Consider the following 23,986-nt stretch of genomic DNA (forward strand, 5'->3'; position numbering starts at 1 on the left):
AGTTCCCCGGGCGGTTGCGGAGCTGTCCTGGGGGCAGGCTGAGTGGGACGGGAGAGAGGCTGGGTATGGGGCCACCTGCCGCCGGGTCTTGCTCCATTTCCCTGTCTGAGTGCAGCCAGCCCATCAGCCTCTCCAGACAGAACCTGTAAAATGTGGCCCTGAAGGCCTCATCCCCGAAGGCTCGCTCAGCTCTGACCACAGAGGTTCGACCTGTGTGCGATGCCCCAGCCCTGTAAAAACTCCCCTTGCTTTTTAAAACAGTTCCTCTAAGGAGGGGCAATCTGGTTCATTCAGCTCAACTCAGATACTTGGCCAGCACCTGGGAGGTGGAGACCCTGTGTGGTCACCTGCCCCACAGCCCTGGGGCGGGGGGCGCTTGGGGCTCGCCTCCCATCACACCTCTCTGCCCTCTGCAGGCCTGTGCCGGGGGCCAAAGTGGCTTGCTCAGATTCAGCTCTCCGGAGAGGAGGCTGTGCCTGCTGCTGAATCTTCAGAGAGAATCCAAGTGCAGCCACAGGATTTCCCTCCTACAGCCCGAAACCAAGCCCCTGCCAAGTGCTCAAGCTCCTGGCTGGCGGCCCCCACCTCTCCCTGCCCCATCCTCCCCTCCTCTCCCCACATCTCAGGGAAGAAGGCTCCAAGCAGTGGTCAAGAAGGCTGAATAGATATTTTCTTTGTATCTCCTGGGAGCAACATGGTAAATACGCAATAACGGGATGAATGAACAAACAGATGAAGAAGCAACTGAGCAAATGAATGAAGGAACGAACGGAGAAGCGGTCTCGGCTCCAAAGGGACTTAACATTCGGAGGAAAAGACGGGGGCTTGTAGAATGGTCGCACTGTGGGACTGAAGGGGGCCCTAGGGCTCGGGCTCTCTGCCTTCTTACGGGAGAGACAGCGCAGGCTCAAGAGGCTGGAGGGGCTGCTGGGCGGCCTCAGAGACCACGGAGGTCAGAGGATGTGAAATTGCCCAGGGTGAGTGAGATCCGGAACCGAATGCAAGGCTGCCCTACTTTCTGTCTGCCGCTGCCCTAAGTGTCCCTCGTCCTTGGGAAAAATTGCCTTTTCATATGGTTGGGAGTGGACGGCGCAATTTTTCTTGGAGGGTTAATTGTTTTGCTGACAGCACAGATAATTAGGAATGAGAATCCCGGAGCGAGGGCGACAGCACCATCTGCTGTGAATGCGGTTCAGCCCCACCTTGCAGGAGGGCCCGTGAGCATGCCTCTCCTCTCCCTCCCTACCCCCAACAAGAATTTATGAGCTTGAGCTGTTTGCCTCTGGAGCTCCAGCTGCCAGGTGACCGTGCAGCCGGCAGCAGGAGAGGCCGGTGACTGGCTTCTAAAGGGTTCAGCTTGCTCTCTTTCCGCCCATGGCATCCGCTGCACGTAGTAGGGCTCACTCAAGAGCTCCAAGGTTGACTAAGGACCCATTGCGCTGCCTGGGACTCAGAGAGCTCACGCCAAGGGAATGATTTGCTGTTCTTCCCATAGCCCCGTGGTTGGAGGTCTGGTCCGCGGTGGACTGGAAGGGGGCGTGTGGGTCTGCACTAGGCGCTGTGGCTGCCATTGGTGTTTGGGTCATTTTTCTGCTTAGCTCCATGGATTTGCCCCCTCTCCCTGGTTTCCAGGCCTGTGGCCTGTGCTGCTTGCTCTGGTAGGAGAGTGGTTGGCCCCGCCTTCTATTACTAGGTAGGAATTTCCAAGTGGTGACTTCCTCCCTGTCAGTAGAGGCAGAACAGTCTGGGAATCAAGCAAGGCATCCCATTATCCAGGAGCAGATCTTTCTTCAGATGGGTCGGACATTGCGGGGTTTGGTTCATTTTTATTATTTAGGAACGTACCACGTATACAAAAGAACGTGTAAATGCGTATATGCTTTTTGAAAATAATAATAGCAATTGCCTTGTTCGTTCCAAGTGATGAACAAACAGCACCCCCAGTGATGCCTTGCCCAGAAATGCCTCGGAGGTGGGGGCTAGAGAGAGTCAGGTCCCCCAGGAAGTCAAGGTTGGCACAGGCCCCATGCCCCAAAGCTGTAGCTCTTCATCCCAGCCAGTTTCCTCTTTGCCCGAGCTGCTCCTGTCTAGGACCCTGCACATCCTTGTCTTCCTGTTTATCACTCTGTTCTTTCTGTGCTTCCCCCTCCGAGATCCTCCTCTCAGGGAAGAAGCCCAAGGCATGATTGTTCTCCTCTTGTCCCCATCCTCCGCCAGCAGGCCAAGCGTGTCTCTGTTCCCCTTCTCTTTTCCACTCCTATTGACCCGCTCCCGGCCCCCCACCCCCGAGGTGACACGAAGTTAACTGAGGACCTGGGGGCTTGCTGGAAAGAATGATGATTGGGAGTCCGGAGTTCCTGTTTTGGCCCTTTCGCCAACTTACTGTGTGACCTTTAGCAAGATTCTCAACATCTCTGTGCTGTTTCCTCATCTTTAAAATACGCTTTATGTTGCTCTTCTGAAACCCAAGAGGTCCAACGGATGTCAAAGCAGCGCGAAGGGTGTTCATCATTATATGTGTTGTAAGACGTTGTCATCATCATGCTTACAGAGTTCATGGGACCTCGTGTCCCTGCCTTCCTTTGCCACCCTCCTCCCTGTCTGTGGTGCTACCCCTCACTGGTAGTGCTGGGTGCCCTGGTGTGCATTCTCCACCTGCCTCAGCCCCTTCTCAGCAGTGCGTTCACTGAAGCTCCGAGGAGCCCAGGGTCAGGGTGGGGCTCAGGGTCACAGCCATCTGGGTAGCAGAAACCCTCCCCTTGCACCCTCAGAAGTGGAAGCCATGACTGACCAGAGGTACAGGGCTGTGGCTAGTGGGGACCCAGTCTCCAGAGGTGAGCAGACCTCCATGCTGGGCATCCCTTAGCCTGTGGGCCGTGGTCTTGGCTAGGAGATGCGGTCACTCAGTGGAGCCAGTCTGCGTCCCTTACTCAGCGAGCCTTACGTCTCCATCCTTTCCTCTTGTTCTGAGCCCAAGGGCTGCGAAAGGAGGTTCATAATAAGCCACAGGTGGGTGGCCTGCCTGGAGCCCCCAAACCACAGCACGCTGGAAGCCTCACCCCAGGGACCTAGGCTGCAGGAGTTGAGGAATGTCCCTGGTAGACATGGCTCTGCTCTTCGTGCGTCTCACCAGTGGAGGGAGAGCACCCGGTTACTTCCTCTTTCCTGGGACAATGAGATTCTGTTGGTGTTAGGAGCTGAACTCTGAATAGTGGGTGGGATGAAGGGTAGAACTTTAAGGCAGATAAAATATACAGAGGTAAGAAAAGAGGAATGTAGGGTGTGTGTGTGTGTGTGTGTGTGTGTGTGTGTATGCACACTGAGGCCCCGGGCCAGGGCTGGTGGGTGGGACATTGGCAATGAAGACCCTGGCTGAGGTAAAATATGTATGGTCACCAGGAATTGCAGGATCTAATCATAAAGAGGATGGCTGGAAAATTCTAGAACAGTGAAAACCTGGACATGTGTTTCTGCTCGTGGTAGGCGACAGAGGCCTCTGTTCTTATTGTAGATCCCTTCTGAAGCAGCTGGGAGCTCAGAACGTGTTGCCACCTCTGAGGAGTAGGACCAGCCGGGAAAGCAAGAGGGGATGGCGTGGAGCCCAGCCAGGGCCTGAGGAGTGAGCGTCATCTGCAGACCACTGGACCTGGAGCCGCCAAGTCAGGAGGGCTGCGCCACCAGGGAGACTCAAGAAGAATCGACGCTTCGGCCACCAGCGACATGTACACGGTGTAATGACAGGTAATGAACCTGCGGCTCGTCTATCGTTTCTGAGTGATACGGCAGGTAGGAGAATACATCAGCCTGCAGTAGACATAAAATGTCAACCCTTGGAAAGATAACTATGCAAACACAGTGCCGCAAGGCCTGATCAGATGATAGATGGAGGCTTTATAGTTATTAGTTTCTGCCCCGTGCACTTGCTGGGGCCAGGTACCGGAAGATTTAGCATCGGGTGGGTTCACTTCCTATGCCTTATGGGAAAGCGTGATGCCTTTATAGATGGAGCACTGCTTGTTTGAAGAGCTCAAAGACATCATTATTCCCCATTGGCTCCCTTGGGAAGCAGGGAGTTGATGCCAGTGGGGAAACAGAGGCAGTGAGGGGTGCAGGAGTGCTTTCAGATATACATGAAGCGGGGGTACGTGGGGGTAGATCTGGAGACCTCATTGGTTGGGAAGCCTTCCTGATTGAGATTTCTCCAATGCCAGGGTGAGGCAATGGACTGGTATTTCTTGCAGAATAGAGGAAAAGGGACTTTATGGCTCCCTCCATCCCTCCAAGGGCGCTAGGTCAAGGAGAAGATGATCAAGGGTGGCTGGGGAAGGTCATGAGTAGGGGTTTGGAGATCACAGGAAGGGGCTGGCACATACCCTAGGAAGTCAGCCATGCAGGAAGCATCAGGCAGGTCCCTGGAGCCGATGAGGCGGAGGTCTGAGGCTAGAAGAAGGGAGCCAGTGGGACTGGAGACTCCGAAGGTGAGCTCTGATCTGATGGAAGGCCTGTTCTGTTGGTCATCTGGTCTTTGCTCTGTGTGTCATACAGGGTACCACTCTGGCAACTTCCACTTTGGGGAAAACGTCAGGCTAGGGCAGAGGCAAAAATAGCTTAGGGCCTTGGGAAACTGACCAGGGCAGGGGGAGAAGGACCAATGGCCTGGGGCAGGAGGCCCAAGGGGGTGTGGCAAATTCCATTCCAGTGCAGGCCAGTGTCAGGGTCCATAGGGTCAAGCCAAGGGGTGGGGAGGGGCAGAGTATTAAGACTTCTGGGTGGCCTTGTTCTAAATCAGGCAGAAAGAATAAGATGAAGAAGGAATTTAGAAAGCTGAGCCTGGCTCTAGGAAATGGGTCAGCCACAAGCACCAGGCAGGCCCAGGACTTAGCTTCTGTGTATATGAGGAAATGGAAGGGGGGTGCTGAGCTCTGGGGAGCCCAGCAAAGACAGTCAGGGGACTGGCTGTGCTTGGAGGGGCTTAGCTAGGGAGGCAGCCAGTGCCACGGGTGCCTGGGGCTGTGTCTCTGGGTACCCCAGATGCCAGCATACTGGTCCGGGACTATTCATATATCCCACCTCTTACTGGGGAAGTTGGTCTATATGTCTCAGACTTGACTGGGGACCTAGGCAGGGCTGACCCTGGGGGGCCCCATGGTGGCGCATGATAGGGGCAGAAAAGTCCAGCCCTGCAGGTTGGTGTATGAGGACTTTCATCACGTGTGTGGTTTTAGGAAGGTAGAGGCAATATGCTTCCCGATCAAGGCAAGAAAGAGCAAAGGATCAGGTCTATGAAAAGGTTCTTAACCTATTTTATCAATATTACTGAGTACCTTTGTGCACTGGGCACTGTGCTAGGTGCCAGAAATGCAAAGATGTACGAGGCATCTTTGCTGCCCAGGGAGGGAGGATGGGGCCCAGGAAGAAGCATGGCAGTGGGGACAGAGCCAGGACTCTGGGAGCCTCGGGCTTCTATCTTTAAGACAGGGACAATACTTTGTCACTCACAGGCTGGTTGGGAGAATTAAATAAAATAAAACATGCAAAAACACTTAGCACAGCAGCTGGCACCATAATCAGTGATCAATACATTGAACTTACTTGTATTATGCCGCCCTTGGAGGAGCTCACCGTCTGGCAGGGGTGGGAGCAAAGGAGGCTGGGAGAAGCGCATCCTCATTCGCAGGGCTTGCAATTGCTCACGGGGCCCGAGGCCTGGGCTCTGAAAACCTGGTTATCCGAATTTGTCTGGCCCTGGAAGATGTCGTTCAATGCGGATCAAACACTCAGAAATGGGGACCGTGTTCAAGTGCTTTGACGAGTGCCGGGCCGGGGTTCTTTATGGGCACTGAGTAGGATAGAGGGCGCGAGGGCTGGGTCCGGGAATTTCCAGAAGTGTTGAGAAGAGAGGACATTCTCGGAATGCTTGAAGAGTCTTGCGTCCTCGGCTTCCAGCGCTGTTCTTGGAGCCGGGCAGGGTGAGCTGGGTATAGAAACCAAGGCGAGCGTTGGGTCCTGCAACAGGGCTGCATAGGAGAGTCTGAGCACCAGCCACAGATGTAAGCCACACGTGGGGTTTTAAAATTTTCCAGTAACCACTCAAAAAAAACGTAAACGTGAGAAAGTAAACTTAATTGTAATAACGTGTTCCATTTAATTCAAAAGGCCCGAGTATTATCATGTCAACCTCTAATCAATATACAAATTATTAATGAACTATTTTACATTCTTCTTTTCATGCCAAGTCTTTCAAGTCCAGAGTGTATTTGACACAGGCAGCGCCCCTCCGTTTGGACTAGCCACATTTCAAGTGCTCATTCCAAGTGACTTGTGGCTACTCTGGTGGACGGTTCAGGTGTAGAATCTGGAATATCGGGCCAAGGGGCACCCAGAAGCCAGGTATATCCTGAGCTTAACAACAGGACTTACTATTATGTCTTTTTCTTTTGACACGTCAGCAACGCATCCCTGGGAAAATGGGCTTCAGTGATCTGAGATGTCTTGAATCACTTGTTCTAGATGGTTATTTATGTTTTCTGGAACCAGCCCCAGCTTTGGGTCTGCCCAGCTGGTCTAAGGATCCCAGCACCTGCTGGTTCGAGGCTGACCTCAGGCAGTTCCTAAAGATTTCCAAGCTTTAGAGGCTTTGCGGGAAGTGGCACTATTCATTTTTATCTTGCTGGGTAATGAAGAGGACTTAAGTACAATAAATACTGAGTGATTACTCTGTGATATTCGCCGTCAAGAAAGAATCTTTGTTGTTTTCCTAAATCAAATGGAAACCAATTTGAGTTCGCCTAAGTTTGACTAAGTTTGGCAGAAGTTTCCTAGCAGGCATTTCTGTCGTTCTGTCCATTGTATGGGAACGATGGGGTATTGCAGGTCAGGAAAAATGGGGAGGGAGGCGAGGCCTGGACCCCAGCCCACGGCAGCAGGTCCTGCCTGGGGCCCCTCCTTCTCCAGACCCGTGTAGTCATCTGGAGGAAGCAGGGCTGCAGGCAGCCTGTGCCCCCGTGCCAGCTCTGCCATAGGGAATCTTGGGGTCCCTAGGCCTTCACCTCTAGGGTTTGGACACCGCCACGGTGCTCTGTTCCGGTGGAGGGAGGGTTGCCGGCCACTCCAGGGCTGCTTACCTAAGCCATCGCGAGTGTCTTGGGACCCACCCCAGGGATCCTGCTCCAGAAGCTGCATGCCCTTCAACCCTTCTGTTTCCATTCTCCCAGCTGCAGCCTTTGAAACGAAGGCCCATCTCTACTTAGTACCCGCTGTCTTTCCCCGGCCACAGACATACGGGTAACTCCCTCTGAGGGCAAGCGAACCCATTGCCATAGAGCATACCTGCTCTTTCTGGGGATAGAGAGTATGGTTTATTATTTTGTGAATGACATCGGCTCCAGCCACAGGCCCCCATCAGCAGCAGCAAACTGAGGTTTGGTGAGAATTCAGCCGTAGGGATGGAGGTTTAAAGAGAGTGTCTGCAGGCAGATCCCACGTCCCCCTGGGCTGCTGTGGAAAGAGCAGGAGGTGAAGGTCAGTGACACGAAGAGTAGGGGGGGTGTCAGCTGCGCTTGGTGGTCAGTGCAAAGTCTGCAGAATGAATGGAGACTCCAGGCCTGGGGACCGACGCGCTGTGTTCGAGATCGGGTCAACCCTTGGTTGCGTGTGGTGGGGTCCGCGAGCCTCTGGTGCTCACTGCAGTGGCCTGTGGGTCTCCGTGTTGCTGCCGCTTTAGGCAGGAGGTCCTGTCCCCTGGGGCAGCTGGTTCCTGCTTCCTGCTGCGTCTCCAGGGCCCGAGTTCCCAAAGCTGTCACGAATCAAAGGGGATCCTCCAAACCGGTGTCACTGTGACTTAGCATCTATTTTAAGAGGTAATCCGTGGCACATTTGGAGGACAGTGGGAAGGGTGTTTCACGAAATCAAGCGCATTCAGATAGAGATGTAGTCATGGCTCTTTCTAAGTTGGCTGTCTGACCCTGTGCGGTTTGCTCACCTTCCCTGGGCCTTACTGTTCTCGTCTATACAACGGGCATGAGACGGTGCATCGCAGGGATGCCAGGTACACGTACATTTCAAAAGTAAGCGGTGCTCTGAACCTTAATCACCAAAAATTTGAAAGTCTTTTGGCAGCACCCTTTCCCTCCCCACCTCTAACAGTGTGTAATTCTGTTCCTTAAAACTAGCCTCTCTGTGGCTCCCTGGGGGCCCACAGGGAGTGGTTTCTGATATAGCCCCTCACAGTTTTGCAGTAGGGAGAGGTGGGAAGCCACATTGCCCTTGACTGACAACCTTCGTATGGGTATTTAACAATTTTAATTTTTCATGATTCCTCCGATAAAAATAGTGCCTGACTAAAAACAAATACGTTTGTATTTTCCATCTCCTTAATTAGTTTCTAATTTGGGGGTTCTTATTAGCTTAAAATCATCCCACTGAGATGGTCCTTGGATGATAAAAAATGTGAAAACCACAATCAATTCTAGAGAGATCTTGGTATTTAATTATGCTGATTGGAGCACTAGAGACCCCTGGCAAAACGAACCTCTCAGAATAAGCTTGATTTGTGTAATTTGGTTTTTAAAAATTTTGGATGCATATTTATCATATTCAACTATGTGTTCTTGTTATCCTTGAGATTCTGACTCATCTTCTAGGAGACGGGTGGAGGAGTCCACAGGCTCTTGAGACCCTGGGATTACAGCTGAGCTCACAGAGGTGCTGGTAGGGCCTGGCCTGCAGGGACCATGGGGTCCCCAGCTAGGCTGGTCATTTAAAAATGTCTTTTCTTAAAAAAAAAAAAAAAAAAAAAAGGAAAGGTTAAAAGTCACACAGAATTAGGCTAAGATACGATATGCTGGTAGAATTTTGGAACTTGATCGTCGGAGAGAGTCTCCCATGAAATCTTAGAAAATGGGCAAGTCCCAGTGGGTTAGAGATGTATGTAGAACCAAATTTTAGGATGTGATCTATAACTCTGGAGGCAGTGGGAAGAACTAGTTGCTCAAAAAGTTATCCAAACCCATGGATCCATATTAGCTTTGCTAAAGTAAGGGAGCCGGATGTAATAGGAAGGACACAGCATCACCCATGATATTTGCTTGCTGTAAAGCTGAACCGGAATGTGCTCAAGCCTGCAGATGTAACTACCATTTTATACAGGGGCTAGAGGAACCTGCAAAACGCCACCGGAGGGAGGCCATCCCCAAAGCCACAGCAAAGCCTCAGGACGAACGCCTGCATTTCGCTAATAGGATGTCAAGGGGGAGGTAAGGGAGGTATAGGGGAAATTAGTACAGATTAGTAGGGTCTTTTTTTTTTTTTAAAGGATTTATTTATGTATTTTAGAGAGAGAGAGAGCCCATAAGCAGGGCAGAGGGAGAGGGAAAGAGAGAGAAAAGCAGACTCCCCGCTGAGCGCAGAGCCCAACCTCATGACCTGAGCTGCAATCAAGAGTCGGATGCTCAACTGTCTGAGCCACCCAGGTGTCCTGGTTAGTAGAATTTTAAGAGACACACTAAGCAAGTGCACTCTGTGGGTCTGGTTTGGGTCCCGATTTTGGGCCTACCTGCTGAGAGAATCAGGGACGTTAGGTCCAGGATCGGCGTGAGATATCCAGGAATCGTTATGAATTTTTAAGGCGCATAATACGGTGGCAGTGTTACAGACTGAAGTATTTACAGAGGACATGATATCTGGGATTTTCTCTGAGATGGTCCAGATAGAAAAGATGAAGCAAAAATAGCAGATCGTTGCCTATGGTTGAAGCTGGTTTGGTGATGGGTGATGGACTCCTGGGGGGTTATTGGGCTCTTCTATTTGTGCGTGTTTGAAAAGTTCAACAATGAAAAGTAAAATAATAATAATGAGGAGGAGGAAAAGAAGGAAGAGAAGCAGAGGGAGGAGAGGAATAGGAAGAAGAAGAAATGTCTTTACTAGCTGGCTGAGCCCTAAAATTTCACCATTAGGGCTTTATTCATCCAGCTTAAGCCTTCCTTCATCCATAATACCCAGCTTCTCCTGGAGTAGGACTTCTGCTTTAGGAAAGTCCCAGCGGGTCAGCGGGATGTGTCCCCAGTGCAGGATACTGTCCGTGTCTCACGCAGAAGAGTTCCGGGTGAGGTCAAGTTTGGAAGAGGCTGTATTAAACTAAGCCCAGCAGATTTCTTTGGAGCCTTGGTTTGGCTGATATGCACCGTACATCTTGGGTGAGGGTGGGCTGTAGCAATGCGGTATTGCCCAGAATCATCGGTCATGTGCTTCAAAGGAGATAGAAACCTCCAGCTCCTTCAGGGAAAATCAGACTAAGGCCAGAACCGTGGTTCCGGAGCCATTTCTATTTACTAACTGGTCATTGATTAATCACTCACACTCTCTGTGCCCCAGTTTTCTTATCTGTAAAATGAGCTTAATATCACCTACCACGTACTTTACGAGACTATGAAAGGGCTTCGTACACCATATAGAGCCCAAGACCAAAGGTTAAATTGTGTGATTTTTATTTGGTGCCATTTTCTGAAACTGGGTCCGCGAGTGTCTGCTTGGAGGCTCATGGCTCTGTATACAGGTGTGGCGCACGTCCCCTCAAGAATGGACTGTTGCGAGTGTCACATGCTCAAAAGATACAAAGGTGGTAGAAACAAGCTCTCTGCCCTTTGGGAGCTCACGATGGACCTGGGGAGACAGTGAGAATAAACAGCGGCGGGGACTCGCAAAGCCATCCAGCCCTCAGGACAGATGAAAGTCTCCGATTCAGAGGAAGAGGGGAGCGCTCTTGGTTGGGGTGGCCTGCGAGAGGCCCCCTGGAGGGGGTGGCACTTGAGCTGGGCCTGGAAGCTGCGGGCGATTTGCACGGGCCATCCCTTTGTTGGTTATGGATCACTTCGTTGGAATATTTCCCTGTCTCCCGCCTCTGCCCGCCCACATTCTGCAGCTGAGCACATAAACCTTGTTTGGATTACAGTACTATCTGACTCGGGGGCCCCAAGTCCTCCCCATCCGGAACAGGGGTCAGTGCTCCCCCTGCTCGGCCCTCCCAGCCACTCCCATCCTCTCCTGCACTGTCTCCACTTCCAGTTTCCATCTGCCCACCGGAGCCCAGAGGAGCTGGGATTACTCATCCCATCCACACTCATCACTCCTGCCCTCCCTTTTAAGTTAAAAAAAAAAAAGTATAAGCCACGGAAACAAAGCAATAAATTATGACTCAGAGACACCCAAGCCTTCATGTGGAAATGTTTATCACTGTCAAATCGTTCCTTCGGGCAGTGAGAGAAGAGAACCCAAGTGGGAATCATGGGAAAGGTGGGCAGCCGTGGTTTAAGTAGAAGCAGAGGGATTGGAGGGACCCTTGGGAGCTGGCCTGGTTTCTTGGGTGCAGAGAGCTGGCCAGGAAGCTTCGACTCCCCTCGCAGGATGTGGGTGCCGTTCTCCGGGATGTGAATAGCAGTCAAGGGACTTGTTCGCAGAGAGCCCACACTGTCCTTTAATCAGCACAGCGGCAATGAAAGAAAAGGACCCAGGGAACAACAGGGCTGGGGTGGGCGCTTTGAGTCAACAAGGGGGCCAGCTCTGTGCCACGCCAGGATTCAGAGACATGGACACATGCCTCGTCCTCACGAGTCTGCGTGGGCTGAGCTTAGCCCACTCCTGGCACGGTGTAAGGCTCAGGAAGCTATTGTTCATTCTGATATTGGGGGGGGGGGCTTACCCAGTGCCTGGGACAAAGTTGCCCCCCACTGTGGTTTTCACAGCAACTGCACACGTCAGCTTTGGGGTCAGAGAGCCTTTGGCCCCTATGGACCCTCACCAACTTGCAGTCTTTGTCTCTACCCCTTCTGCCACTGCGAAGTAAAGAGACATCCGACAAGCTACCCCGAGCCTCAGTTTCCTTATCTACGACATAGAAATAATGAGATTGCCTGCCCTACTGACATCACTTAAGAGTGAAGAGTGAGTTTAAGGGGTGGTGTATGTAAAAACATTTGAAGGAGTAGAGAGAGTTCATCAAGCATTTAAAAAACTGTCTGCGTGTGTCTGTTCACGGCAGGCATTCCCACGTACAAACGCGCACGCGCAGACCGTACTCAGAATTCCCAGAGTGGCGAAGTGTGTCCACAGTATGATGCGGGTGTCCTGGGAGGGACAGAAGTAGCACCGGCATCTAAGCGGGTTTGTATTGTGGGTTTCGGCCGTTTCACTTTCCCAGAGGCCATTCGTCCCCTTTTCTGGCCTGCCACCCCACGTTCTTGGGGTGTGGGAGAAGCACGTGGGGCCAGACCCAGCAGATCTGGCATCCAGCTGGCTCTCTGAAACTGCTCTGTGTGACCCCGAGCAAGTCCTGTAACTGCTTCCTCAGACACGAAAATGAAGGCGAAAAACTGCCGGCTACAGGACATGGAGGCCATCCAGTAGGACGATGAGTTAAGGCCTTTCTAAGTTGTAAAGTGGCTGCCAGGCCTTCGGAGCCCAGTGGAACAAAAGATGTAATAGCACTTGTTAATTGATTAATGTGCCACCCGCCATGTCACCTGCTTCTGGGAAGATGGTGGGGACTATTTTTCTATTAGAGGCACACTCCTTAACGAGGCCTTCCCTGACCCGGATCCTCCGTTGCCCTTCTGAGTCACAGGGCGTACCTTCTCCCAGCCCTGGCTGTTGGGGCCGAGATCAGCCATCCACTTACCTACTTATTCTAATTTGCTTTATAACTCAGCACTCACTCTAGGTTTTGATTTACAGTTAATGGTTCATCTTTGAATGAACACTTGTCTGGAATCTTCCATCAGTCAATGGTGGTGGTATTGACTTGGCAGCCAGGTAATAAGTCCTACAGTACTAAGTCTTTTTTTTTTTTTTTTGCCAGTATTTCCCGTTTTTCCCCTATCAGCCACATAAAGAACCCTCCATAATTATATACTCGTTTTATTCTAAGTCCACATGACGTAATGGAAACAGCACAGGGATTAGCCGGGAGCTAGGAGTTCTGAGCCCCGCTTTGCTGTTAACTCACTCACTGTGTGACGCTACGTGAGAAAATATTGACCTCTCCGGGCCTCAGTTTCTCATCTGCCAGGAAGTACAGGGTTGGGAGGGGAGTTCCTGCCCTGAGCCCCTGACTTTGCAAACCAGCCCAACGAAGTGTATAATGAATGAGACAGATCTGTGTTCAGATTACAAAAATAATAACTCCCTTGTATAAGAAAAAAATTACAAGTGCTTCACTGAGAAAGCAAAGGGAATTTAACACCCCCTCCCCACCCAGAGACTAGCACGGCATCATGCTATCTGTATTGTAACCGTGGGTCTGGAAAATAGATCCAGATGGCCCCAATATGAGATCAAGCTATATATTGTGTTCTCCAGCTTGTGTTTTTACTTATCTTAAAAAAAAAAAAGAAAAACAACTACTCATATGCATCATTCTTGCTTTGTATAATATGGTTTTCAATAGTATGGATATCGTCTATTAATAGACTAGAATTAATTTCACTAATGGACATCTGGGTGGTGGCAGTGAGTTACAATTGATTGTATCGTTGGCCGCCCCTCCTATTCTGGGAGCAGGTCAGAGAGGAGCCTGCAAAGGGAGAGCACGTTTCCAGGGCCAAAGCCACTATGCTGAGTGAGGGCGCTGCTCCCCAGAACTGGGGGCACAAGGGTCAAGCTGGGAACACAGTGAGGAGGGCGTGGGGTGGGGTGGGCTGGAGCTACGGGCAGGCAGGAACCTAATTGTGTAAACATAGTTCTTGTTGCAGTTTGGTTGCTCTGGTACCACGGAATGTCAGCAGCTGGGACAACTGTGAGTCAGGGCTGAGTCGGTGAGTGGACATGGGCACCACCCTCCAGAGGTGGGCAACCTTGAACGGCACTGTCCTGGTACGGGGCCCTGACCTTCACCTGCTCCGTCCAGTGCCAAGGCAGGGAGGCCAGGCCGCTGCAGCCAGCCCCAGCAGGCTGCCTATCTGTCCTCTATTCCCAGCCTCCACGAGCGTCCATGGGACTGTGGGATTCCAGAAAAGCAGTATTTGGATCCATTTTTCGGAGAAGGCAAAAGGGAGACATTGTTGGCTCTTGAGCCTAGAATTATTTACCATTTCCTCTTTCCTCTTGTGTTTGACTGAATTAGAATTTTTGAATCGGTAAAGCGTTTGTAGGGTTCAAAAGTCAAAATGACATACAAAGGTATATGCCCAGAGTTCTCGCTCTACCCCTTTCGCCCCTGTAGGCAACTGCTTGCATAACTTTCTGGTTCATATTTCCAGTGTTACTTTATGCTAAAACGGAGCAACTTGAATATGTATTTTTAGTTTTCCACCTTACCATAAAAAAATATACCCTACTGTATGTTCTGAACCTTGCCTCCCTTCTTTCCTTACACGTGTCCTTGAAATGTCTCCATATTAGTACACAGAGCATTTCCTCAGTTATTTATTTATTTGCTTATTTATTTTTTAAAAGCTGTGGAGTAGTCACCGGATGTGTGGATAGAATTTCTTTTAAAACAAGCCCCCTACAGAGGGACACTTGGGTCACTTCCAGCTTTTCGCGATTAAAAACAATTCTGCAATCTGATGTCAGCCTGAACTATTTTGTTGCACGTGTATATATTGTAAATAACGAGCCTTCCCAAATCTTTTTCTAGAAGCAGGCAGCCTATGCCTTATCTATGAGCAGAGAAGTGAACAAGACTTTGCCCCCAGATTCCCATGCCTTGTCGTCCAAGTGGCACCGTCCCCCAGCTCCCTAGTGTCCCATCATCCCCAGATGCGATGTCCTTTGCCTGCCAACCTGGGATTTTAGAAATGGTCTTCACTTTCATTTCCTCTGGTGGTTTCAGCAGAGACTCAACCCTGGGCCCTAGACCTTTGAAATCTCTGGAAAGGTTAGCGGGAGTCCTGAGCCCAGCGGTAGAAGCCTCATGGCCCGGACCAGTGGGAGGGCGTGCGTTCCGGTCCCCGATCTGTCGCTGATGAACCGGGCGATGCTGCCGAAAGCATCTCCCCTCCGCCGTCACACAGGTGAGCGGAGTGGCCTGACCTCCTTTCCCATCCTGACCTTCTGTGGTTGTAGGAGCCACTGAACGGTGTTAAGGACAGTTTTAAACTCGTCAGGCCCCGACTAGCAATTAAGTGTCACTTTCTCAACGCGGGCCCATGTGCTGGTGTTTCTTTACCTCCCTGGGTGGCCGGAATGCTTTCTTTAACGTGAAATCAGAGCATCGATGAAGCTGGCTTGTGCACGCTAATAAAATGACACCCATGTGAGGATCCCCATTACTCATAAGTACATTCATTTGGCTACAGATTTGTGGAGCCCTTTCATTGCTAGTGCATGAAAAAGGGATATTTCACACATGTTTCACATAAGCACTGTGATTTAGCTTCTGAGTGAATAAGAATCAATGCCACAGCCAACTGCCACCAGAGAGACCATTTATATTGTATTACGGGCTGCCGCGGCCCCACCTTTGACTATGGTCTTGTCAGATCTGATAAGGGAGTAGTAAGAATAACGTACATTACGTGAGCTCCCTCCCCAGGGCTTTGCTGCTGGCCTGTGTGCCTTCTTCGTGGTCTGTCTCTTCCTGTCCCGGGTGTACCCGGGGGCCTCACCCCAGGTAAGAGGTCTGGGCACCACTTATCAGGCAATCAGCTGGTAGATCGATCCGTCATTCACCGATGGTGTCGTGCACAGAACCCCTGAAACGCAGCGGTCCACACCCGGCGCGCCCTCGTCCTGTGAACAGCACCGTCGTTGGCTCGTCCGCCAGGCCTCCTGCTTCACCCCACCTACTCCGCTAGGCCCTGCGTGTTAGATGTCCCCGGAGTCTGGCCTTCCTCTGTGTTCCCCTTGTCCTTGTGCAGCCCAGAGCACGTCCCCCGCACCAGCTCCACGGCCCAGTCAGCCTCCCTGCCTTTCCTCTTGCCACCCTGACCCCGATCTTTCCAGAGCACACAGTAGTTGCTCTGGGAAATATGCTCAACTGAAGGTGTCGCCTCTGCCGGCCTCCTGGTGCTTCTACGATGAAGGTAGGATTCTTGCCAGGACCCAGAGGGCCTGCCCACCTCGTCAGCCTCCTCCTGCATCCTCTTCCCTTTGGTTTCTAGAATAAGCCGTGTTCTTTTCCTCCTGGGGAAGTATGCATGCTGCTCTCTCTGGAAGCTGGCTTCCCCAGCCGGGTTGAGCCCCTGCACACCCACTGGAGGGCAGCTAGGTGGTCCCTCCCCTGACCCTCAGGGCTGGGTCGGGTCCCCTGTGAGCCCTGATCACAGTTGTATAGAAAAGTCTAACCAGCTATTTGATACCTGCCTCCCCACCAGAGGGTAAATTCCATATCCTGCGGACAGCTGGTTGCTAGCCCAGCACACAGAACACAGTAGGAGCATATCGAATGAGGGGAAGCATGAGCTAGCCGTGTCCTGGAGGGCAGGGCAGGGGGACACGAAGAATGCAGGACAGCCAGTGAACATTCTTTTCGTAGCAACAACAGCAGAAGGATGACACAGCTGTGGAACTACAAGGGACTTCAGAGGTAGTCTCAGGCCCAAGCCCCTCTTGGAGGGAGCGAGAACAGAACTGTGGCTAAGGCTGCGGCTTCTAGAGTCAAACTGCCTGCCTTCTTGCTGTGTGTTCTTGAGCAAGTTGCCTAACCTCTCTGAGTCTCGACTGCCTCATCTGTAAGATAGGAATAATGCCTTTTCCAGAAAAACATTGTGAGGATTAAAGGGGAAAAATGTTGTGTCGAATGAGAAAACCCATACGAGGCACTCAGCATAGGGCCGGCCCTGAGTGCCTGTTGGCCGTTATTATTATATTACAGAACATGACACTGAAGCCCAGAGAGGTTAGGCTTCCTGAGCAAGATCCCACAGTTCCTAACGCACAGCCTGGTTTTCCGTACTGCTCACTGGACTAGCTGTCAGAAGTCTCTGGCACCGTCTTTGCCCTCCAGAGGTTCTGGTCTTATGGCTGTAACACAGTGGTTCTCAACTGGGGCCATTTTGCCTATCTGCCCCCCCCTCCAGGGATCATTTGGTGATGTCTGTAGATATTTTTTGTTGTCACAGAAGTGGGGAGGGGGGTGCTACTGACATTAAGTGGGGAGAGGCTGCCCCACCTCCTACCATGAACAGGAGCCCCATCCTCAGCAAAGAAGCCCAAAATGTCAGTAGCGCCGACGTTGAGAAATCCCGCTGTGGCGTTTGTAGGAGGGTCCTGGGCAACCTAAGTCCCTCGGAAACTGACCTGATGAAGGGCACCCTGTCTAAAAAGGCCAGGGTGTGCCTCGTAAGTCTGTATCTGGGGAAAGTGGCCTTTCTTGTTGAAGGCTGAGCAGGGCTCGAAGCCGGAGATGGAACTTAGAGGCAGGCGAGAGTCCAACAGCGGTTTGTAGCAGAGAGAAAATGGAAGGGGCAGCCTCATCAGATGTGTATCGGCCTCGGGGGGTGTGAGTAGTTTTTCTGAGTGGCGTCCTTGCCAGAACCGTTCGCACCTCAGCACCCACCCCCCCTATTCCTTGTCCGAAGGGCCTTTGGCTCATGTGAGATTTCGGGGTGCTTCTGCAGAGATGTGGCTCCTGGCTGCGATGGCTCAGGGAGCAGCCCGTGCGATGGTACCCATCTGCCCGTGGCTCTGTGAGCAGCTGCCCTTGGGAGGTGTGAGGACTCGGGGAAAGTGTAAATCACACTCCATCCAGCTTCCCCACCCCCAGGCCGCACCATTTTCACCTAGGAAAAGTCTAATAAAAATGCATTCCAAGTTCTAGTCCTAAAGGAGGAAGGATGGGGAGGAGCCAGGGAGGGGAGCCAGCCCAGCACAGCCTTGATTAAGTGTATCTGAGCTGCAGGGCTTTTCTGGCCTTAGATGCAGCCCCGGGGCCCCTGGAAGCAGGTGGTTCTGAGTGTCCGCTCCGCTCTCCAGGTCTGTGGGGCAGCCCTGGGTCCTAGCCCACTGTGTGGGTTAGATGGGCGCTCCCAGCTCATGTCGGGCCTTCAGAGGGGGCCTCACTTCAGGGGATGAGGCATCCGTGAGGGCGGGAGGGAGGCTGGCAGGCGTGAAGCCAGACCAAGCCCCTGGAGCGGTGGCTCTCAGCCCTTTCTGCATAGTATAGCATCGCCTAGAAGCTTTGAGAGAAGTCCAGTGCCCAAGTTGTACCCCCGACCTATTATAGCAGTCTCTGGGGGCGGGACCCGGGCACCAGCAAGTTTTCTAGGTGATTTCAATGGGCAGCCAAGGCAGAGAACCACTGATTTAAAGCTTCCCTTGGCTCTGTTAGTTTCGCCACTCAGAAGCCTATACTGAGGACACCGGGGGAACCCTGGCTGGGGTACAGGGGAGAGTCCAGTCATGAGGAGGGACTCAGGGAGCTGACGGACCCCAGCTGGGGAAGGCACATGGCCTGTGTGGCCGCACAGATGGCCAGGGTTCCTGGTCAGGTTGGCTGCAAGAGGGTTTGGGAAAGAGCGCGAGGCCCTCTGTCCAGAGGTGGGGTTGCCCAGAGCCAGGGTCCGAGGCTGCCGGCACACTCCCTGCACCTGACAAGGTGCTCTTCAGACGAGGCAAGGGAGTCGCGGCGCTGAGTAAACTGCTGTAGAGTCTGTGGCAGATGACGCCTTGTGGTTATTCGGACCTGTATCCGGTCTTTGCTGCCAGCCTGGGAGCCTTTCGAAGGAGAGCAGTAGCCAGGTCGCAGTTCTATCCAGGATCTGACCACTTCTCGCCTCCTCTGCTGTTCTCTCGGGTTCTGGAAGCCTGATCTCCCACCTGGGTTTCTACAATAGCCCCCTGATTAGCATCCCAGCCTCCCCCGCCCCCCTCCACAGGCCGTCCTCCAGGCAGCCCCCTGGAGAGAGTCTTTAAAATGTATCAGATGGTGTCCTCTTTTGCTCAGAACCGGTGGCTCTCCATGTTGCTCAGAGTGAAAGCCAAGGTCCTCCAAGTGGCCTGCAAGGCCCCCACTTTCTCTCCCGACCCATCTGCCTCCCTTCCCTGGGGTCATTCCGCTCTGGCCTTGCTAGCCAGTTCTCAGGTCCCCTTGCCTCAGGGCCTTTCCCCAGATTGTTCTCTTTGCCTAGAATCTCAGTCCCCTAGAAGCTCAAGAGTGGACAAACCTCTTCCTTCCCCTTCATCGGAACTTGGCTTGAATGTCACTTTCTCCATCACATCTTCGCAGACCGCCTGCTTCCTGTCTCCCGGATCTTCGTTTCTGTCCCTGACACTCACAGACTGACACTGTATTGTATGTACGATCTCCCTACACTCCAATGCGAGTTCCAAGAAGGTGGGGATTTTTTTCTATTGCATTTGCTGGCCTAAACCCAGAGCCTGGGACAATATCTAGCCTGCAATGGGTACTCGATGTATTTGTTCCTATTTTCCCCCTTTTGTACCACTGATGCTCACAACTGGCTTAATCACAGTCTTTGTCTCTTGACATTCTCTCTCGGCCCACGCATGCTCTGCTTTTATTTAATTATGTAGTTATTTAGTTATTTTTATTAATGGAATAAGCACCCAAGAGCTCATCATCCAAAACAAAGCAAGGATTTAACAAAACCTACATCCAAACACGTGATCCCGCCTCAGACGACCCGCGTGTCCCCCCCGCCCCGAGATAATCGTCTTCCTTAATTTTGACTTTATCATTCTCCTGTTTGCCCTTTTATCTAGCTTCATTGCATCCATATGTATTCCTAAGAAGTATATCTTACTGTAGTTATTTTTAGCCTTATACAAAGCCTATTATACTGTAGATAATCTTTGAAGTCCTTTGCACTTAATATTATATAAGGTCCACCTACATTGTTGCATGGACTGTGGCTCATTCCTTTTGATGACGAAAAGGATCGGTGGGGTGAATATTTAACTTTCAGTCCTCCCATAGAGCCAGGTTCGGAATAACAGCTAACATCGACTGTGTGCTTCCTCTGCATAAGGCACTCTGTTGTTTTATTAGCCCCACTTAACAGGTGGGAGAACTGAGACAGGAGGTGAGCACTGGCCTAAGGTCACACCAGAATGGGTCAAGGGACAGAGGCAGGATTTGAACCCATGTAGTGTGGCTCCAGGGACCTTGCTGCTGTCTCTGCACCATACCACCTCTCTGAGCACATGCGAGAGCTTGCTTGCTTACACAGACACTCGCCACCATTGCCAGCACTTCAGGAACCCCACTGAATGCCTCTCGGTTACAAATCAAGGTTTGACACAGACACACAGGCACACAGGCACACAGGCACACACACACACACACACACACACACACACACACACACACACACACTGGCATTCTGGAATCACTCACAAATACTTGTTAATTGATGGAAAATTTATATTAGAAGAAATAGACCTTAGCTTCTGATGCTTGCCAAGAGCTGCCTGTCTGTCCCTGTCTATTTCTGTCCATCTCTTCTCTATGAAAAGAAAAAGCCATCTGGGTCTTGTGCTTCCAGAGGCTGGCGGCTCAGGACCTAGCCCAACAGGCTATGCCCTTGGGCTTGGCTCCCGGGAGGGGAGCAGGCTGGACACTGCCTTTGGCCTGGGGGAGGAAGAAACCTGTTCAGGGCAGTTTGTCTCCCTCCACACCGGAGCCCCGGGTGACCGCAGGGGCCTCACTCAGCAGAGCTCAGCATGCGGTGACCAGAGGAGGCAAAAGCTGACCCTTCCAGGGGCCTGGCCATCAGCTGCCCCCTCATGGTACTAGGAGCACCCTTTCAAGGGTGAGACTCTTTCTACTTTAGAAACTGACGGAAGTGATGGAGAACTGGAGGGCTGGGCACAGGATCGAGCACACAATAGACGCTGCCCCAAGAACAATTGCCCCTGCCCCAGGGGTCACACCCGGCAGGGCCAAGGTCAGGCAAATAAAAGAACATTGTGGCAGCTTCAGTCCTGAGCCCAGTGTTGGGCTTGTGTGAATTGCGTTTGACCACAGGGAGGACAGGGCTGTGGATTTTACCCTTCTAGTGTGAGGAATGGCCTGTCCACCATGCCAGAGCTGGTCTGGAAGGGAAGGCAGAGGAATCTTCCCAGGCAGCCAGACACCTGTTAACCAAGCAGGGTGGAGGAGCCCAGAAACTTTACCTGGGGGGATGGGAGTAGAGGTGGATGTGTGAAGCAGAAGGTTCCAGATCTGTCTGGTGAGAGGAGGAAAGGAAGCTAGGTGAATGCTACGACATGTTCTGCTTTTTGCTGTCAATAGGGGGTGGCAGAGAGCAGAAGATAAACAGCAGGGCCTCCACTGCTAATACTTCACCCCAGCCTCAGTTTCCCCTGAGCACCTGTGGGCCTGGAAGCCTTCAAGCCGAGTGTAGGTGTGCGGCACTGTGGAAGGGCAGGGGGCCCATTGGTAGGGTGTATGCACTTGTGGGTGGGTGGGTGGGAGACAGGGAATCCTCCAGAAGGGGGACGGCCTGCTTGAGCTCAGGGTGAGCGCTCTCCACCCAGGCTGCACACCGGAATAGCCCCAGAAGCTTCTCAAACACTGATGCCCTGGCCCACCCAGACGAGGAATCAGAAGGTCAGGGGAAGGGCCCCAGGGATAGGTCTATGTTAAGGGCTCCCAGATGATTCTTCTCTTTAGCCAGGGCTGAGAGCCACTGAGTCAGGCACTCTGCTGTTTGAGTACCATCCCCCCACAACCCCCCACAGCTGTAGGACTGAGTACGGACTTACACCACCTATAGGATGGCGATGGTGACATGCGCTCCCATGGGGGCTGCCGTGAGAAGCGTGGGAAACGGTGTGTGCACAGCCTGCCCATGGCTGCCGCCTACAAGGCATCTGTACAGTCAGGTCAGAGCACCTGTCCTCAGCCAACAGGCTCTGGACCTGGCATTCTCGGAGCAGGGGCTTTGTTCAGCGTCCTTGGGAACATGCAGCATTTGGGGAGACGTTTTGTTTCTGGAATCTGAGGTCTGGGGGAGGCTAACCTCGAGGCCTGGGCCAGCTTGTAGACACTGTCTTGTGCCAGAGCCTCAGGTCAGAGATGATGATGATGGTGCCTGCCTCCCTGAAGGCCTTAACCTTGGTCACAGTGTCTAGCTGGGGTAGCATTTTAGCCAAAGCTGGTGGAAGGGCAACATTTGTGGGGTGTCTCTTATGTGTTAGACATGTTCACATTTCTTCTTTCACACGATTCTCAGAGCCACCATGTATGATGGATACACATATTCCCTTTTTACAGAGGGAGAAACTGGGGCTCAGGGAGGCCCTGGCAACTTGTTCAAGGTCACACAGGAGAACCAGGTCTGTGGACTTTTCACCGTACCATAGCCACCTGCCCGGGGTTATAATCCGTGGCTTCCTCCCCAGGCTGAGGGATTGCAGGATGGACACCAGGGAGATGGGGTCTGGGCTGCTCAGAAAACCATGTCCTGAATTCAGTCCCCTCTTCTTCCTAAACCCAGACATGGATGGGTCACTCTTTTCAAAGTCTCCCCACCCCAATCTTTTTTAAAAACTTCCTCTGTTTATTTTCCATGAGGATTTTTAGAACATTCTTTTAACAATTCCAATTCTTCTACATCTGTAAGGAAGGGGAGAAAAATGAGTACGAGTTCCCAATTTTGAGACCAGTGCAGGCCCCAGGTGTCCTGGGTGCTCTGAGTGGTGGGGTCTGCGTGGGAGTCTGGGGGCCTGGTTGCCAGGTCTCTAGGGCTGGACAGTTGGTGATGTGGATCTGCAGGGGTGAGAGGAGTGGGGGCAGCAAGGGCTGCTGATCCTCCCTGAGCAGGGCTGGGCCGAGGGCCTCCAGGTGCTGAAGTTGTCATGCAAGTCTTATCCCGGTCCGCAGGGCCTGTCTCCAAGGCGTGTCTATAGGCCTCTTTCCATTTTGTGTTACACTGTCGCAGGGGAGGGCCACGAAGCTCACTGAGCCTGCCCGTCAGAGCTGGACTTGAGTTCACCCAGCCTGGAGAGGCAGGGGCAGGTCAGGATAGTTGAATGGAGTGGGGCGGGGGTCCAACTCGGCAGCCCCCCTGGAGAGGCCGATTCACCAGTCCCCATTAGGAGCTGCCATTCCTACTGAGCTTGTGGGACTGAACACAGGCTCCTGGCTGCCTCCTTCCTTCCCACTTTGCCTAAAATGAGGAAACTGAGTCCCAAAGCAGCAGGTGACTTCTTAGGGGTCCTAAGGCTACTAAGTGGCAAAGTGGGGGGACCCTGAGTACCAGACCGCTGCTCTTCACACTCAGGGCAGGGGCGGGGAGGACGGGGAGGAGGAGAAGAATGGGATGACCTTGGACGTCAAGAGCCCTTGTGGGGATAACCTTCACTCTATTGTGCATCTAAGCACGTGACGTCCCAGGTTTGCCTTCCCCACCAGATTACAGAAGAACGTCGTCGTTTTCCTGTGTTCTGTTAGGGTTCTGAATTTTCAAAAGTCCCTGAGTCCTGGGAGCCTAATTCGGTATTGGTGTGCCAATTTACCCCCAGCAGATTTCCAACTGCTGACAAGTGGCTGGTGCTTTTCTCAAGGTCAGCTCTCCAGGTACCTGCTTTATGCAGAAGTCGCTGTGTTCCCAGTGTCTCAACTCAACTGACTTCTGCAATCACACACATTTGTCCCAGCTTTAATTGGCACTCTTGAAGGCATTCCCCAGGCAGATAACACGGTAGGCTCTGACAGCCTGAAAAGAGGACAGGAGAGGGCTGCCATGCCCGCGGTCACCATGCCCTCCATAGAGGGCTCCTTTCATCCCAAGTGGCTGTGCAGACCCCAGGCGAGGAGGGGCAGCAGAGGGAAACCATACCCATTAACAGCCCTGCTCAGGACTCTCCTGCTGACTGCAAAAACTGCCTGCCTGTATGCTTGTGAAGTCCCAGGAGAAGGTTAAAAATGAAAGCCAGGGTCAGAGCTAGTACTTGGGGTGGCCTGCAGCTTTGAACCCTTCTCCCAGCTGGCAGCCATCTCTGGAGGGGTGGGCTGGCCTGGAGGGGAGGGGACAACTGTGGGTTCTTTCTCTTCTGATCTCCAAGAAATCTCAGCTAGAGACACCTT

The 23,986-nt window shown here is 52.3% G+C and overlaps 1 protein-coding gene across 1 annotated transcript in view; it reads left to right on the forward strand.

Annotated features, from left to right (window-relative positions):
• ZBTB7C (zinc finger and BTB domain containing 7C) overlaps positions 1-23,986 on the forward strand; it is a 343,127-nt gene that overhangs the window by 62,380 nt on the left and 256,761 nt on the right. Inside the window, exon 2 of the mRNA XM_045790028.2 lies at positions 3,512-3,741. The gene's annotated coding sequence lies outside the window, so the exon portion shown is untranslated. The remainder of the gene's footprint in view (positions 1-3,511; positions 3,742-23,986) is intronic.

The sequence above is a fragment of the Ursus americanus genome, chromosome 19 (genome assembly GCF_024610735.1).
Source record: "Ursus americanus isolate L20-20 chromosome 19, mUrsAme1.1.p, whole genome shotgun sequence".
NCBI lineage: Eukaryota > Metazoa > Chordata > Mammalia > Carnivora > Ursidae > Ursus > Ursus americanus.